Genomic DNA, 17,933 nt, shown 5'->3' with positions numbered 1-17,933 from the left:
AGCAAAATTAAACTTTTGCTACTTGCCTGATGATTGTGATAACACATGAAACTCAGAGTTGCAATATTAAATTATATTATAAACATTAGCATTTAGCTAATTCCTAGTAATGCGGGTAACAGTAACATATTTATTATATATATATATATATATATATATATATATATATATATATATATATATATATATATATATATATATATATATATATATATATGTATATATATATATATATATATATAAATTGCTCTGAACAAAAAGCTAAAACTATCCTTTGAAACATCCCAGTAAACACGCTTAAGTTGATCCAACTGACGGGCCAGTATTGGCTATAATTAGCTAATTGTTGGCATTCCGTGCCGACTGTATACCGCGTGTTTTTGAATCGTAAAAGTTTTATAAATGTATTTATAATTATACTTTATGTGAATGTTTAGTCGCGTGATCTAAGTGAATAGAGTTAGTTTAATTTGAAGCAGTTTTTTTATCATGTTTTTTCTTTCAAACGCCTTTTTACTTTTTAATTGAACTTTTTAAGTCAAACCCTCCTTCGCCTTTTGATATAACCGTTACGCTGGTAAATATAAATATTTTACTTTTATCCATTAGTTACACATTCAGATATAAATTTTGACATTTGTTAGAGTTTTTAATTTAATTTTATGATGACATCATTGTTGTATTTGTATTCGACATTTTAGCTCTATTTCTATTAATAAGAGTTAAAACACAGCTAAAATGTATATGTGCATATATAGTACTATGCTTACGTGTGTATTTCTGTAAGTATATATATGTGTATATATATATATTAGGGCTGTCCAGAAATTATTACCCAACCCAGAACATAGCCTAGTGAAGTTTTTCCCATTATACTATCAATGCTTTACTGAAAAACATTTTTTACAGATTTATTTAAAGTCTTCTAGGGGTTGCTCAAAGCTCTTGAACATTTTAAGTAAATTTTAACAAAAAATGTACAAAAACGCTATGTTATTTTTAGTATAACTGTCGAAAAATGTTGAAATTGATCAATTTAAGTTATTGATTAATTAAGTTATGGATGCCAATTGATAAATTGATGATTATTTAAGTTATTGTGAGTATTTTTTTTTAAAATTTTACACAATTTTGACCCAATTTTGACCTAAATTTGACCCAAATCAAACAAATTGTATGTCATTTTCTAAAACACATAAGAAATAATGTTTTTGTTATAATAGTTATTTATTTTACCTGCATGCTATGATTGGGTACATACAATTTTGCATTTTTGTTTAGAAAAAATAGAAAATGTTGACTAGGAGTGGAAAAGAATTAAAAGTGACAAACCCAATTATACCGTCTTCGCCATTACCTTCGAGTGTTCCCGCAACTCCGTCATCTTCAAAACCTACCACTAGAACTAGTACAAATTTTTGGTTGATTGGTCAGCCATGTTCATCAATTACAGGAGCAAAGTTACCTACACGCAGACAGGTGATGAAGTATGTTTTATATCTGAGACATGATCCTGATAGCGTTGGTAACAGTGTTAAAAATGAAGAAATTTCTTACATCGTTGCAGACAGTGTTGCAGATTTTTGGCACATGGCTTGCATCAAAACCAAAGTAAGACAAAACTGTATGTTTGATGTTCTTGGATTATGGAATGAATGGACCAGTCTAAAAAAAAATAGAAGTCGTGCCACCGACCCTGGTAACAAACGAGAAAACTTCATCTCAGAGCTTGATATGCTTTTCGACATTGGTGCTCCAGATGCAATTGATGGCATAAGAAAATCTAGACTTCTATCTCAGAAACACAAAGATGATGACATTGCGTTTTATTTTGATCAGAAACATGAAAGAAAGTCTAGTATGAATGGCCAGGATAAAATTTTTGAAGCAAAGGCTTTACAGTTTCTGACCAGAATTGAACAGCAGCAACAACGACAAGAAAAAGAAACAGAAAGACTAGAGAAAAGAGCAGCTGCAGAGCTAGAAGGAAATGAATTTTTTGAAGAGTCCGAGGATGATGCACAAGTTGGTTGTACGGAAATTAATCCGGATTTTGAGCCAGATCACATTATTGAAAAAATAGAGTTTCAAGAATTTGTTACACTTCAAGTTCCCAGAAAAATTATGGAATGTGACGAGTTAACGACAGCAGCCGATCGGTTAAAGTTGTCCGACAATCAAACTACAATGATAGTTTCAGCTATAATAAAAGCAGCGGGTGGCAATCTAGACGACTTCGATGTATCCTGTTCAACTACGCGTCGAAAGCGAATGTCAAACAGACAGCACATTGCAGAAAACATAATGGAGAAAATAAAGGAAAAACCACCTCAATTTGGTGCCATGCACTGGGATGGAAAGTTACTGCAGGACTCTCTTGGTGATAAGTGTGAACGTCTAGCAATTCTTCTGTCAGGTTCACCAGAATTTTTATCGGGAAAATTGCTGGGTGTGCCACAACTAGGAGATTCTAAAGAACAAACTCAAGCTGATGCCTCATATGATCTCTTAGAAGCATGGGGATTAAAAGAATCAGTTGTCGCTTTGGTATTTGATACTACAGCAAGCAACAGTGGGGTCCATAAGGGTGCAGCTAAACTTATCGAAGAACTTGTTGATAAAAAGCTATTTTATCTTGCTTGTCGTCACCATATCCTTGAACTTGTAGCTAGCGCTGTTTGGAAATCACTGTTTGGTGAAATCAGAGGACCAGAAAACAAAATGTTTGCTACCTTCAAAGAGGCATGGTCAGGTCTCGATAAGCAATCACCTATCCAGTTGCTGAAAATTGAAAATCCATGGTTGTTGGAAGTTAAAGAACGTGTGATTGAAAATTTAAAAATGCTGCTCAATAGCAAGGAATCATCTGTGTTTCCTCGGGATGACTACCGAGAGTGCGCAGAAAATAATCTTATTGTTCTGGGTGAAACACGACCTCGTGGTACCCATTTCCTCAAACCTGGAGCCATACATCAGGCTCGTTGGATGGCTTGCAACATATATGCTGGGAAGATGTTCATGTTTTCAAAAGCAATGAAATGCGACAAGGAAACTGTGATTAAACTGGAACGTATAAACAGATTCTTGGCTCTTTTTTACACCTCAGCATGGATGCAAGCCAGTATTGGAGCCGATGCTCCAGTAAACGATCTAGAACTCATTCATGACATGATGGATTTCCGCAATGTAGACAGAGAAATTGCAGATGTTGTGGTAGCCAAACTAAACAACCATCGATGGTACCTCACTGAAGAAGTTGTTCCTTTTGCTTTATTTAGTCATCATACTAAAATGAGTGACCATGTTAAGCAAGAAATAGCAAACAAATTGTGGACAATAGCAGTGCCTGAAAACTTCCGAATGGGTAAACCAATCTTCAGACAAATCAAACGCAACACAACATTGAAGAGTCTGTTAGGACCGGAGTCACATCTGTTGTTCCAGAATCTCATCATCAGAAGAGATTGGCTTTCTAAACCAGTGAATCAATGAGCAGCAGATGAAAACTTCCAAGTTGCTGAAAAGTTTGTTCGAACAGTAAAAGTTGTCAACGATGCTGCCGAACGAGGCGTCAAACTAATCTCAGATTTTGCAACAATAATAACAACAGATGAACAACAGAGAGCATGGCTATTGCAAGGTGTGGAACAACATCGGAAGCTGTTTCCAAGTTTTGACAAAAAAACACTAAACATTTGAAACTAATAACTTGAACTTACTAACTTGAAGTGACAATTTCGACATTTTTCCTCATTTTGGACCTTAAAAACTATGAAAATATTGAATTATTTTCCAGAAATATATGTAGAACGTAAACAAACATGCACAAGTTGTGCATCATATTACTACTATATAAAAAATAACAATTTCCATAATTACTTTAATAAATTTAATTGAGTAAGACCAAGTAAGAACAAAAGTAAGATAGCGTTTTAATACAATTTCTGTTATATTTTAGTTAAATGTTCAAGAGCTTTGAGCAACCCCTAGAAGACTTAAAATAAATCTGTAAAAAATGTTTTTCAATAAAGAATTGATAGTATAATGGGAAAAACTTCACTAGGCTATGATCTGGGTTGTGTAATAATTTCTGGACAGCCCTAATATATATATATATATATATATATACATACATATATATATATATATATATATATATATATATATATATATATATATATATATATATATATATATATATACATATATATATATATATATATACATATATATATATATATATATATATATATATATATATATATATATATATATATATATATATATATATATATATATATATATATATATATATATATATATATACATATATATAACATGCATACAAAAAAGTTATAATAATTTAAATGTATGCATTTTGTGTTTGAGAGTGACTGAATCTATAAATGTAGGATAGCTTATATGATATTATTTTTAGCACTTCCCTAAACGAATACTTCTATGCCCTTATTGTTATTGACAATAATCTATCAATACATTGATTTTTGATTCATGTACGATGTTTTTCTTTGTATCTACTTATTTGTTTCATTTTTTCATTTCAGATTTATCATATGATGGATTTATGTGATATTAAAGAACACAGTATTGTAAATTTGTATGAATTTTTTATAAACATCTCCTAATAACACTGCACAACAAATTTTTATAAAAGTCTTGCTTCCTGAAAAGTTTTAGGTGATTGTGACAGGTACCTATAGAGTATGGACAAATATAGTTTTTGTTTTACTGTATCACGTAGGAACCCTAAGAAATAGACATTTATATGTTTTTCTATTTAATCACGTTTATGTTCCGCATGAGCCATTAGTTCAACAGAGTTAAAAATGATTTGCTCCTGATTTTCTTTTGTATTCAACTTCTGGTGCATCACGTTGCAGTGTCCAACAGTAGTCAGCAAGCATTGACGGATTCCAGTTGCCCTGGTATCGTTTCTCCATTGTAGCAATGTCCTGGTGAAACATCGTTTTTGTCACTGACAGCACCGAGATTCACGGGGAAGAAGTCCAAGTGCGAGTGAAGGAAATGAACCTTGAGTGACATGTTGCACTTTATTTTCTGGTATGTGGGGATAAGTTTGTCTACAACTTCAACGTAGTTTGGCGCTCTGTAATTGCCCAGGAAATTGTCAACAACGTCTTTAAAGGCTTTTCCGGCATTTTTTTCCTGGCCAACTAACAGCTCTTCAAACCGCTTGTCATTTGCTTCAACTCCTGTGTAACCTAATAATGATAGCCTGAAAATTTTAGGTTCTAAAAGCAAGTATTTCTTGCTTAATCGCAGATTTAAATTTCGTCTCTTTAAGCATAAAAGTATGAATAAATGAGGCAAAAATATTTACGTATTTTTATTTCTTATTTGAATGGAAATTGTTTTATTTAGGTTAACTAAAAAAAGTACTTAAAATAGCTAGTTTTCTTTGAAATTTTTTTAAGGGTATGAACCACCTCTAAGCAGAGACTCTGTCTAAAGAATTTATATTAAGAAACAATCCATATTAAAAGCATTAACCACATTAACCAAAAAATATAATAAACATATCCTAATAAAAAGTTTTAATATAAAAGTTGTTTGAGCGATCTTATTGCTAATTGAAAAAAATCGTAAACATATAACACAATTTGCAAAAAATCTCTCTTTTTTTACAAATATTTCTATGATGTCATACTCTAACCTACGTAATTAAACTAACATAACGGGTGCCGTAACTTTGGGTAACTTTGCGCTAAAAGTTGAAATTTTTTGCTTTGTGTTTCTAAAAATTGGCTTAAAATTTCCCTAATATTTATAAAAACTTGCCAAAAATTTTCTTTGGACGATTCAAAAACTGTTATAATTAGAATACAAAGATAAGGTACAAATTTTAAAAAATTCTTCTAAATTAAAGGGCGCACATAAAAGAAGTTTTTTGCTTCGAAAAGAACTTAATAAGAAAAGATCTTAGAGAAAAAATGAAAATTGAGCGGTAGCTGGGTGATTTATTTTTTGACCCATTTAAGAAGGATTTTTCATGTGTGTCTAAATTATATCCTAAGTTAACCGGGGTTTTGGCTATCTTTGCACAGTCTTATAAAATTTGAAATTTTTTTTGTTTTTTTTTTTAATTTTTTTATTTTAGGTGCCCCAAGAAGTCCTAACGGTCTTGTCACAGAGCACCGCGGAAGTGCATTTAATCAGGAAGTTCACGCCTCCTTCCTTACCCTGACGCGAAAATATGTCCAAAGTTCGTTTCGAACCTGGATCTCCTGCATATAAAGCAAGCGTTCTAACCACTGCGCCACGGCCGCAAAATAACTCTACCGTTTATATGAATTTTGCTATTTAAACTCTTTTTATTATACTGTTTAAAGAAAGTTTTAACGAGAGTTTAAAGACGAATAAAAATAAAAAAATTAAATCAGATTTAATATTATTTTGGTTAATAAAAAATTTAACATGATAAAAGAAAAAAAGCCTCATTAAAAATTAAAAACACAAAATTTCTTTTAATGTAGGCAATTATATACCTTTAAAAAAAAATAAAAGTTAAATAAACAAACTTCAAGAGAAATGAAAGTCTAATAGAGGTACTTTGTAAAGTTCTCTAGTTTAGGTTATTTTTTGAGGCTCCTTGATGTGAAACAAATATTGTCCCATTCATAAAAATCTTCTTGTGTGTCAGACAAGCATTTAATATTTTTACTATTGGCTTCGCATAAGCACTGTTTTCCTTGACATTTGTAATTTGTCCAGGAAAAGATCACACGTCTCAAATTTTCTAAGCTTGATTTCTCATTCTTATCATTTTTGTTGACAAGTTTATTTTCAATGGTAATCAATGATTTTGAGCTAGAACTGTGATCATGGCACTCTTTTGGATCTTCAACAGATTGATTTTTTGACTTTATGCTCTTTGTGTTTTGTTTAGTTTTTTTTCTTGCAAGCTTTGAGCCAATATCAAAACTGTTATCAAATTTTTTTAAATCTTCTGTGTCAATACTTCTTCCTGCAAGAAAAGGAAGCTTTTTTTTTTCGTTTTTTAGTTTCTGAAGACTACAAGGATTTATATTTTTCTTGTAAAAAATTTTAGAGCTATCTTCTGAAAATTCTTTATCGTACGATTCTCTTTTTCTAGATTGTGTGAGAAGTTGGTTGACATTTACTGGATTAATACCACACTTTCTAAAACCTGATTTTAAGTTGTTAGCCTGATTTGGTTCTATAGCAATTAATAACTTGTTTAAAAGTTCTGGAAAATGTTGTTTCTTAAGATATTTTTTTGTGCAGCCAGCAGGAGAATCTTTGTACTCTCTAATAATTCTACGCCAATCTCTTTTTAAAGGTTTAAAGAAAGCCAAATCTAGAGGTTGAGTTATATGCGAGCTTTTAGGTGGCAGGTAAACAAATAGAATTTCATTTTTTTCACAGGCATTAATTACGTTTGGAGAGAAAAGACATGATAAGTTATTGCCTAACAAAACTTTAACTCCTGTTTCATCGTTATTATATATGTTGCTTGGAAGTACATTTTGTACAATTTTTAACAATTGCTGAATATAATCCTTTAAATTTTTTTCATTAACCATTACTCGAGATTTTCATAAGTTTGACACAAATTTACTTGTAAGCTGCTGTAAAAATTTACTTGTAAAAAGCTGACACTAAAGCTTGCTTTAGTGTCAGCTTTTTACATTTTACCTCTTCAAGACATTTGGATAGGTCATTGTTTGTGTAGTTTTTATATTTTCTGTCTTTTTAACAACTTGACATCTGGAAAAAACATGAATGTTATTTTTAATAAATTTATATATGTAATAACTATGCTTATATATACAATTTACTTCAAGTTTTAAAAAGTATTGCTTTTAGATGATAAAGACAGTTGTGGTTATTTTTCACATTGTGCAAAGTTATCCCAATTTAGTCCAAAATAGTAATTTATTTACAAAATTGATAATTTTTCTTCATCTATACTGACAATCGCATTAAAACATAATTCAAATTAATATTATGATGAGTATGCTATGCTGTTTACTTACCTTAGGGTCTAATTCTTATCTGCTTAACAGATAAAAGTTGCAAGAAATTATTTGCGTGACGTTTTTCTATGTTTAATTAAATTACTTGTGTAGAAAAAATCTCGTTAAAATGACTTTTTACACTATTTTTGTATTAAAACTAGAATAAACAGCTGACTTCAAAAGTGCTTTGCAATTGTAGCTATAATTTTTAACTGTTAGAGAATAAAATATCTTTGACTTTAGTTGTGCAATGTTACCCATGGTTGTGCAAAGTTACCCAAAGTTACAGTAACATAATGGTAAAGCATAACGTTTTCCATAGACAAAAGAATACGTAAATAATTTTGGGAAACATCACGCTTTGATATATTTTTTACTAACATAACGGTAAACATAACGCTAAATTTTTCACTAATCGTTATGTAACTGTTATGTTGGCGTTATATTTTTTACAATGTAGTCGATTTAACAAATCTTGGTTAGTTTTCACACAAGATGATTTTCTTGCAAAATGTTCACGATAGTTTTGAAAGTCTTTATTACGTACTCTGAGCTTCTTCAGAATACATACCATTGGGTAATGCTAAAGTTTTAATAATTTCAGAACCACGGATTAAAATTCTGTGCAGAGATTGTGGAATACAGTGCGAAGGATAATAATGAACATAAAGTCGAACTGTTTTTAAACAGAAAGCCTCAAATTTATCAGTGTCAATGTCTAAATCAGATGAAATTGTTCCCAATATAACATGCAAATTTAGAATCAGTTCAACATCAATACTTAAAATTTCTGCAAACTTTTATTCATTTTGAAATGCTCATCGAGGCGTATTTCCAACACTTAATGTTCCACTACCACCAGATTTCAGAACATCAACTATCAAGTCCATTTTATCTTTTAATCTATTTTGAAATTGCTGCTTCAGTTTCTTTACTTTAGATTTATATTCTTCTGTTCTTGCCTGCCAGTTTTTCAAAGTAAATTTATACCAAATATGTAATAAACATTCAAAAAAAAAAACATATCAAAGCATGTAAGGATGATAAATTTGAGCAGCCGTGGCGCAGTGGTTAGAGTTCTGGCTCTGAACCCAGAGTTTCCGGGTTCAACGCCGGCTCTAGCCAAATAAGCGGCATTGGTAAGGAAAGAGGCGTGAACCGTAAGGACTTCTGGGAGCATTTAAAAAAAAACCAAATAAATAACTGCCTGTCATACCCTTAACAAAACCATTTTGTCAATATCATTTATTACTTTGGGACTTGCCACACATATAGTATAAGATTGCCTAGAATTTGTCACATCTGAAAGAGCAGAGTGAACTTTTCCATCAATCATAGTAATTTGTATTATATGATGTATTTTGATTTTTTTATTGTTTATCTTAACTTCAGTATCTTGCAAGTTTAAAATCTAAACCTAATGAGATCCTCTTCTGATTTAGAAACTGCTGCAGTTTCTTTTTCAAATTTAAAACGCTGAGGTCAACAGTACGTTGTTGATCATGGTCGTGGATTTCGCCAAGCTGGATACCGTTTTTCATATGAAAATCAACACAAGTTTAATGGCACTAGGCAAGTAATAAAAGATGCCTGCTTATTGTTTAAATTTTTTACTACTGTTCCTTGCGATATTTGTTTATATATGGACTATCCTGTGACACCATCAAAGCCTATTTTGTATTTCAGAGAAATTCTATCTGGAGTGCCTTCAGTGATAAGAACATCATTTATAAAGTATCTAAAAAAGTGCTATTCTCTCAAGTAAGTAAAGTTTGAACTTATTGTATTTACTTTTTTAAAGAAAAAATTACTTTTTAACAAAACTTTTGCAACTACATTACTCTAAATGCCGATTCTCCGAAATTTAATTTACCCATATTTCATAGAAGAACATCACGGCCCACACATTCTGAAAAAGGCCTCATTATGGTCTAGCCTTCAATTTTCCAGTTTTATGAGATAAAGTATTTCACTGAGTAAGTTTTAATACAAGCTTTCATTTTTTGAATTTACAAGTTTGACTGCTTTTGAACTAAGCTCTTCTTTAACTATGTTCTTTATTTGATCGTCAATTTTTATGTATCAAAACATTTTTTTATTATTTATCACAAGATTTTTTTCAAGTGTTATTTTAAATAAGAAATTATATTGGCAGTATTTCACTTAGAAATCATCTGATAAATCTTTCTTTTCTTGAATTTACGAGTTTGGCTGCTTTAAAACTACGCTTTCCATGCTCAAGTTTCTGTAAATTCATAACGGTTGAGAATAAATAGCATATTGCATTGGCTGCTTCAAAACCATTTGCTCAAATTTTTAATTATTAAACTCAACATTGGGTAAACTATAAAATGTTTGAAACCTTGATCTGGTTTAGGAGAACAAATTATTTTTTTATGAAATTGAGCTTTTATTCTAATAACTTCTGCAACAACTTTTGTCTCACGAATAATACTTTCCTAAGATTTATGCATGAGAGTTATCTCTTTTACTAAATTTTGGATGAGAATTGTTTTAACATCAAATGATATCCCATTGCTTTGTATGACAATGTTTTTATTGTCCAAAGTCGTTAGTAATTTATACCCAAAAGTAGATCTTTTATAAGACGTGAAATAATTTTTTTGACCTTTAGCTAAATAAAATTTTTTGTGTTAGTTCTGAAACAGTTCCCTTAAGAATATCAAATAACACAGAAAGTACGCCAGTATAATGTTTTGCAATTGGTCGAATGTCTTTAATTCTTTCACTTCACCTTGTTTCTGAAAGACAATGAAGAGATAACAGTATGTGCTTTTTTAGCACTTCCCATCTTGCAGGACTACGAGAAAGCAAGTAGTAGAAGTTTTCTACGCTTTTAAATAAGGTTTCTATACTTGGGTTTATTTTTGGCACATTAACTCCTACACGGTTTAATACAACAGTAACACCATTCATTTTGCCACACATATTTGAACCATTGTTTTAATCTTGTAAACAACAATCTTAGAGAGGTATGTCGTGTTTTAGAGAGGTATGTCAATCATAGAGAGGTATGTCGTGCCTTTCTAGAGTGGCAAATATTTTGTTTGTTATTTTTTCTCGTTTTTTTCTGTTAAAGTTCATAAACTCTATGAAACCCTCATTCAATTCAAATTCCTTTGTTTCTTTATTTTGAGATATATACCAAACAATTAGAAGATTTTGTTCGATCCGTGAACTATCCGGAATTGAATCAACTATTAATCTATAGTAAATGCCACCTTTTCTTTGATCTATAATAGTTTGAAGAACTTTTTCTAAATAACGCCAATTAGTTCAATTTGAAAATAGCAAGAATAATAGTGTTTTTTTTCTCCATACTTTTTGATTTTAACTGAATTTGTTGAATTTGGCAAGATGTTGTTGGGTCATTTTATCATACTTTCCAAACAATTTTAAAGTTCCTAAGAAATTGATTGACAATATTGAAAATAATGAGACATCAATAATCTGTTTCATTATTGCTCTCCAATTATTGGTTTCATATTGTATTTAGAGGTGTAAGTGTTTGTCCATTTCATTTCATTTTAATGACTCAAAAAGGACTTTTCCAAACCAAATATTGTTTTTGATTTTCAGCACTTCTTTTATGTTTGGACAAAACATTATGCACTTTTATCCATGGTAATTTTCAAAGGGAAAACCCTAAACCAGTTAAACTGCTCAAATTATTTTTGTAAATCCGCCTAATTTTCTCAAAGCTTACATCTTTGAGAAAGTTAAGCGGATGAAAATTTGTTTTAGATGATTAGAGTCAATCTAAATTCCTTTACATTGGTGTTGATCATCTGAAATTAATTTGGGCCATGTACCAGAGCCACCAAAACCTTCCTTAAATTTTTTGATCATATTGGAACTAAAAGGGTTATCTGAATTTAATTTATTTTCTGCCACATTATCCATTGGCTTTTCTCTTGTGTCTTGTTCTTCTGAAGCAATGGACTTATGCACATTTCCTTTGCCTGATTTTTTAAATAATAAACCTATTTCGATATTATCTTTAGCTCTGACACCATTACTATAGTTACGCTCTTTACAATCTTCAATTTTACCATTGAAAAGCTGTTCATTTTCAGATTGGTAAAATTTGTGTATTAATTGACTACCACGAGGTTCTTTTGATTTCATTTTATTTTTAAGTTTTTTCTTTTGAACTAGAGACTTATGTTTGTACTTTAAGCTTGACATGTTTTAACATCTTGACAATCTGATAAATCTTTCTTTCGAGACAGCATTTAAATCTAGAGCTATTAATATAACTTTTAAGGAACAAAACTAATTTCAGAAGGGTAATATTTTCTCAAATATATAACTCAAATATATATTTCAAATATATAACTCAATTAATTTTAGAACTATTTATTTTGGATTCGAAATTGGTATTTTAACAAAGCTCAATCAATTTAAATAAATAATCTGAAAGATTACTGACCAAATTATGTTGACCAACCCAATAACAAGTAGAAAACTGAAAAAAACGCGAGAAATGGTTTACACAACGGTTCGAAAAATTGTTGTTTAAGACTAAACACAAATGTTAAGCTAATGTACGCGCGTGTGCATGTATGTGTTTGTATTTGTGTGTGTGTGTGTGTGTGTGTGTGTGTGTGTGTGTGTGTGTGTGTGTGTGTGTGTGTGTGTGTGTGTGTGTATCAATATATACAGACTGTGTGTGCATTAATACATCTACCAAACCCCTTTACCTCCAGGCGCAGTGTTAGAGTACCAACTTTCTCTCAAGGAGAAGATACTTTTAGTTAGCCAAGGAGAACATACTTTTAGTTTCAAAGGAACTAGCAGGAAACTGAAACACCACAAAAACATTGAACATCATTCTTAAGGGATTTCATTTTATGACAACAAAAAATTAAATCAAAACTGAAAACTTTCCTTTAAAGTGAATATTTTTTATCTTATGGTTAATCATGTGTCGATAATTACTCAGGATTGTTTCAAGATAATTATTTAAATGAGAAACATTTTTAACGTGACTAAAGACACGTTAACAATGTTTCTCATTTATTCAATTATCTTGAAATAGAATTAATCGTTCAAAGCAGCGTTTAAAAGCGAGCAAGTATAGGCGTTTCTAGAAAATATATTTTAACCGTAAATTTGAGTGCTCTATTTTACTTTTAGACCTATGTTATTTATTGTACAGAATCAACAAAATTTATTGTATAACATAATCACTTATAAAATAGAATTAAAGGTGGAGTTTCTTGTTGAGATGAAAGTCGAGTAGCGTTGAAATAAGTTCCTTTGCAAGCATTATTAAAATAAGTTTAAAGCAATGCATTAAAAGTATTTAAGCCACAGCTTTTATAGTCAAAGAAGATCTAGAATCATAAAGAAGACCAGGAATCATAAATAAGACCAAGAAATTTAAAGAAAACTAAGAACCTTAAAGAAGATCTAGAATCTTAAAGCTTACAAAACAAAATAACCTACACCAAAAATACACAGGCCCTAGATCATAAAACTTATTTAACAAAATAACATTTTATATTACATACATTTGAAAATAAAAAACGATAAAAATACAAGCTAAATAAAATATAAAAAAAAAATGACATAGAAAAACAACAACATCTTTTTTATTTTTTATTGTAATCAAACAGTCTAAATATTGAAGCCGCTAGAAAATTGTCTAACAACTAGGTAGCAACGTTCTAACAATTAAAACAGTAATTTTGCCACCAGGATCTCTGGCGTAAGCTGCTGACTAGAAAGCGACAACTCATTACTATAAAAACAGTTAAAACCTCTAACAATATTTTGTTTGCAATTTATAATGAGCAAAAACGGTAAAATGGTGTATAAATTTAACCACCGGTATCGACGCATTTTTAAAATCATGATATAGGCTAATCTGTTGAACATTAACATTTTACAAAACCTGGTTTATATTTGTTGAAACTACTTTGCCTTGCCAATAATTTCTAGACTTTATTTAGTATAAAAAATTTAACTTAACTTACTATATTTATATTATTAAATTTACTATACTACTATATTCTCCGCAAAGATTGTTGTAGAGGATTTGCAGTGGACCTACATAGACATTTCTAGGCGATTCTTTGGAGTTTTTCTCATCTGTTACTTATTGGGCCATTAGTGGCATCCGTTACAAGTGGTCAGCCGATAACTTTTTAACATATGATGCAGTAGCTAGTTATAGTCTAGTCACATTTGGCGGTTGCATATAATGGTCCACCAAGATGAACGAAACTACAGTGAACCGCTCAAAATGCCTAAGTAGGTCCAAAATGCCTATGTAGGTCCAAAATGCCTAATTGCCTTTCTAATACCATATTAATTATAAAATGCGTAAAATCCACTAGCTTTACCGTAACATGGGGTTACTTTAATCCACTTTATTGCAATTTTTAGATTTAACGATCAATTTTGCTGTATTCAAAAGTTTTTTTCAATTTTTTTTTTTTTTAATATTTTTAAAGATATCAATCTTTAATTCGAGCTCATTAATTTATAAAATAAGTAATTATCAGATATACTTTTTAGTTTTTCAAAATATGGCATAATGTTACCCTGGGTTGGTGTTTCTTTAAGCCATGTATACTTGTTGCGCTGTTTTGTTTCATTTACTTACAAATTACTTAAGTAAATACCTTCATAATGTTAGAGCAAATACTTACCTAAATTTAATAAAGAAATACTTTTGTTTTGTTTAAATAAGTGTCCTCAGATCAATTTAAAGCAAAAGAAAAATAGAAATTATACAGAAAAATTTGTATATTGTATTAATTTTTTTCTGTTCTATAACAGAAAAATAACTGTTTATAATAAAAAAATAACTAAATTCGTAGGTAGGTAACGACTCTATATAAATATTTAATGTTTAAAAATAATTGTTTTAGCCAGATTTTAAGGCACGTAGCCTAGACTTTTACTGTTAGATGTTGCACTAGAGATACCACATTTAACTTTTTTTCGTTTCTGAGGTGCTTCTACGGCATTTTTGATTGGTATAACTCCTGATTCTTCTGAGTCAGGACAGATTCCTTTTCCTGGTGGAACATTTAGTTTCTTTTATATTTGCGCTTTAATATTGAAGTTCCAAGGTCTGCACGATTGTAGTTCAAATGACTGATAAATGCTTGTGAAATAAGGTTTAGATCAATAGATGATCGATCCTGCAGTGGCAACCAATTAATAAGAGGTTCTTTATTGCAAGGATAAATTCCACACTTATCAAAACTTGATATTAAATTTTCACTTGAAGTATCTTTTATTAATTCCAGAACTTTTTTTAGTAGTGATGGAAAGCATCCTTTTGGAATTGATTTTTTACCTGCAGGTGATTCTTTCCATAAATTCAAAACAGTTTTCCATTTACTATTTAGTGGCCTAAAATAGGCAACATCTAGAGGCTGTGTCAAATGTGATGAGTTAGGAGGTAAATACACAAACACTATGCTATTTACTTGACACAGTTTTAAAACATTCTGACTAATGTGTGATGATAAATTATCCCCATTGAGAACTGTTTTTCCAGTAATTTTTTTCAGTATAGGAAGCAGGTGAGCAGTAAATCACTCCTCTAATGTGACACTATCTAACCATCCATGTTTTGTGTAATTGTACCTCATTCCATGGGAACCGGTTTCAGTCCACGTTGACCACAGATTTTCTGATTTGTAGACTACATAAGGTGGTATTGTACATCCAGCAGCGTTGCCGCAAAACATGACTGAAATATTAGACTTTGAGGAGTTCATTACTCTTTCAGGGTATTTACAACCTCTATCATACATTTAGTAAATAAATAAGTCATACCACCAAAATAAATAAATAAAAAGTATATTTATTTAATATAAATAAAATGATTGGAGATTTAATAAATGATATGGGGTTAATTTAAGTCCGGATTAAAGTAACGCCACTTTTACATAAAAACTAATTTAAATGTGATTAGTTATTTTTTTCTCACAGCTAAATGAAAAAATAGTTTAAAAAATATTCTAATCTTTTTACCTAAGTGTTAATCTAGCAAACAGATTTTTTATCTCTGTAGTGTGTGCGATAATAACAAACCACATAAAAGTTCTGCCAAGTGAATTTTACTAGCAAATTCAGTTCATTTTTGACATCAAACTTAAAGTTAAATTGTTTAGTGTGCGGCAAAGGCAATATGGTTTCATAACAGAATTAGTCATATATAAATTAAAAAATAGAAAAAAAACGCACTTTTTTAACGTTTGAACAGGAGAGGCATGAAACTCAAATTTTCTGTAAGTGGATTCAAGTAGGACCGCAAGGCATAAAGTAACCCCGTGTTACGGTACACCTATCATTATGTTGTAGCTACGCGTATGCGTTATACATGTAGCTACAACATAATGCTTATTCAAAAAGCTTCGTGTAAAAAAGCGCACGAAGTGAAAACGCTAATATTATTTACTGTACTATTATTTAGATCAGAGATTTACCGATTTTTTTTTTTGCAAGTTTAGAGTCCAAGGTAAGCTCACTTATCAAACCTCTATTCTGACGGTCTCGTTTAATTCCGCAAACATGAAAAAGAATAATCTTTCAGTTAAAGACAACCTGCCCAAGCCTTAACCCTCAGTCGATGTATGCACACTTACAGTGCCTATGGCTTTATAAATCAGTCGATGTTCATTGCAATGCATCTATCCCTATATATCCCATATTTGTATACCCCTAAATGTCCCGGTTTTCGAACGTCAAGGATGCTCAACGTCGGAATAGAGGTTTGAAAAGAGAAACATTCTGCGTCCGAAGGTTTTAATTTCTATTGATTTTTATAGAATTTTGTTGTGTTGACCTAACGTAAACAATCTAAACTTGCGTTTCTTTAAAAACGGCATGGTTAGAAAAGATATTAGGCAATAAATTGCAGGTTTTTGAAAACAAATATAAAGAACATTATTAGTTCCAATACACCAATTTACCATTTTGGAATATTGTTGATGTATTGAAATATTGGAATGATTCTAATTAAAAAGTTGTTCGATAAAATAGAACTTATTCAAGATGACGTACATAACAAGTTTAATACAAGTTATTAACATAAAGTCTAAAAAAATCCTGAAGCAATCATTATTTTTATCATTTTTCGTATACATAATCATCGTCGTCTGCGTAATAATCGTCCATTGTTCGTCTTTTCAAAAATTTGTTTCGTCTGCTTTCCAAAACACTTCTGCTATATTTACATGATATATAACGTATAATACCATTTTCACATCTTCGACAACCATCATCATTCTTATATACTTGACCGTCTATTAGCCACCTTTCTAAAATTGGAATTGGATTTCATTACTGATTTAAAATATGTTAAATTAGTGAAGTATTTTTGACTAAAAAAAATAAGCTAGCTGCTGTACCTATGTTACTTGATGGTGGACAATCTTTAACTGTATAAGCGGCTACAATAGTTAAAATGAAGCTTGCAAACAATATTGTTATCGTCTTCATTTTCTATAAAAAGAAGCATAAAACTTTAAAATTAACGAAATTAACGACTCCAAGTAAAAAGAAGTACTGTTATTGATATGAAAGTTACATATGAAAAAAAAAATCTTACTTGTGGCTTTACATATAAGTTACATATGAAAAAAGAAATCTTACTTTTAAAGATATAATAAATACCTTTTTGCTCAATGTTTTTTATGAATTTTATGTCCTATGAATTTATACTAATTTTTTACAAAAAAAACAAAGCAACAACAACAAAAAGATAAAAACAGTTCCAGCAGATGTCCGTTAATTATAATCAAAAAGCAAGAAGATTTCCGGCTATTGTAAAATTTGAAACTAATTTTCAAATTTAATTGTAAAATAAAAAATATTTTTAGACTTTAGTTTTTGTTTGATATAATTCAATAACTTTTTAATTAC

General features: G+C 30.4%; 1 long non-coding RNA gene across 3 annotated transcripts; it reads right to left on the bottom strand.

Moving 5' to 3' along the window:
* Positions 1-17,035: 17,035 nt before the first annotated feature.
* LOC100204429 (uncharacterized) lies at positions 17,036-17,724 on the bottom strand. 3 transcript variants are annotated; one of them, XR_010638422.1, is made up of 3 exons: positions 17,664-17,724; positions 17,420-17,513; positions 17,036-17,329 (listed from the first exon to the last, which is right to left on the bottom strand). It is a non-coding gene; the product is annotated as an uncharacterized LOC100204429 (long non-coding RNA). The 3 variants fall into 3 exon arrangements; XR_010638424.1 differs by having other exon boundaries at positions 17,685-17,709; XR_010638423.1 differs by having other exon boundaries at positions 17,620-17,704.
* Positions 17,725-17,933: the final 209 nt, after the last annotated feature.

The sequence above is a fragment of the Hydra vulgaris genome, chromosome 05, assembly GCF_038396675.1.
Source record: "Hydra vulgaris chromosome 05, alternate assembly HydraT2T_AEP".
Lineage (NCBI taxonomy): Eukaryota > Metazoa > Cnidaria > Hydrozoa > Anthoathecata > Hydridae > Hydra > Hydra vulgaris.
Note: the sequence above shows the minus strand (reverse complement) of the source record. Positions and strands in the feature narration are given on the sequence as shown.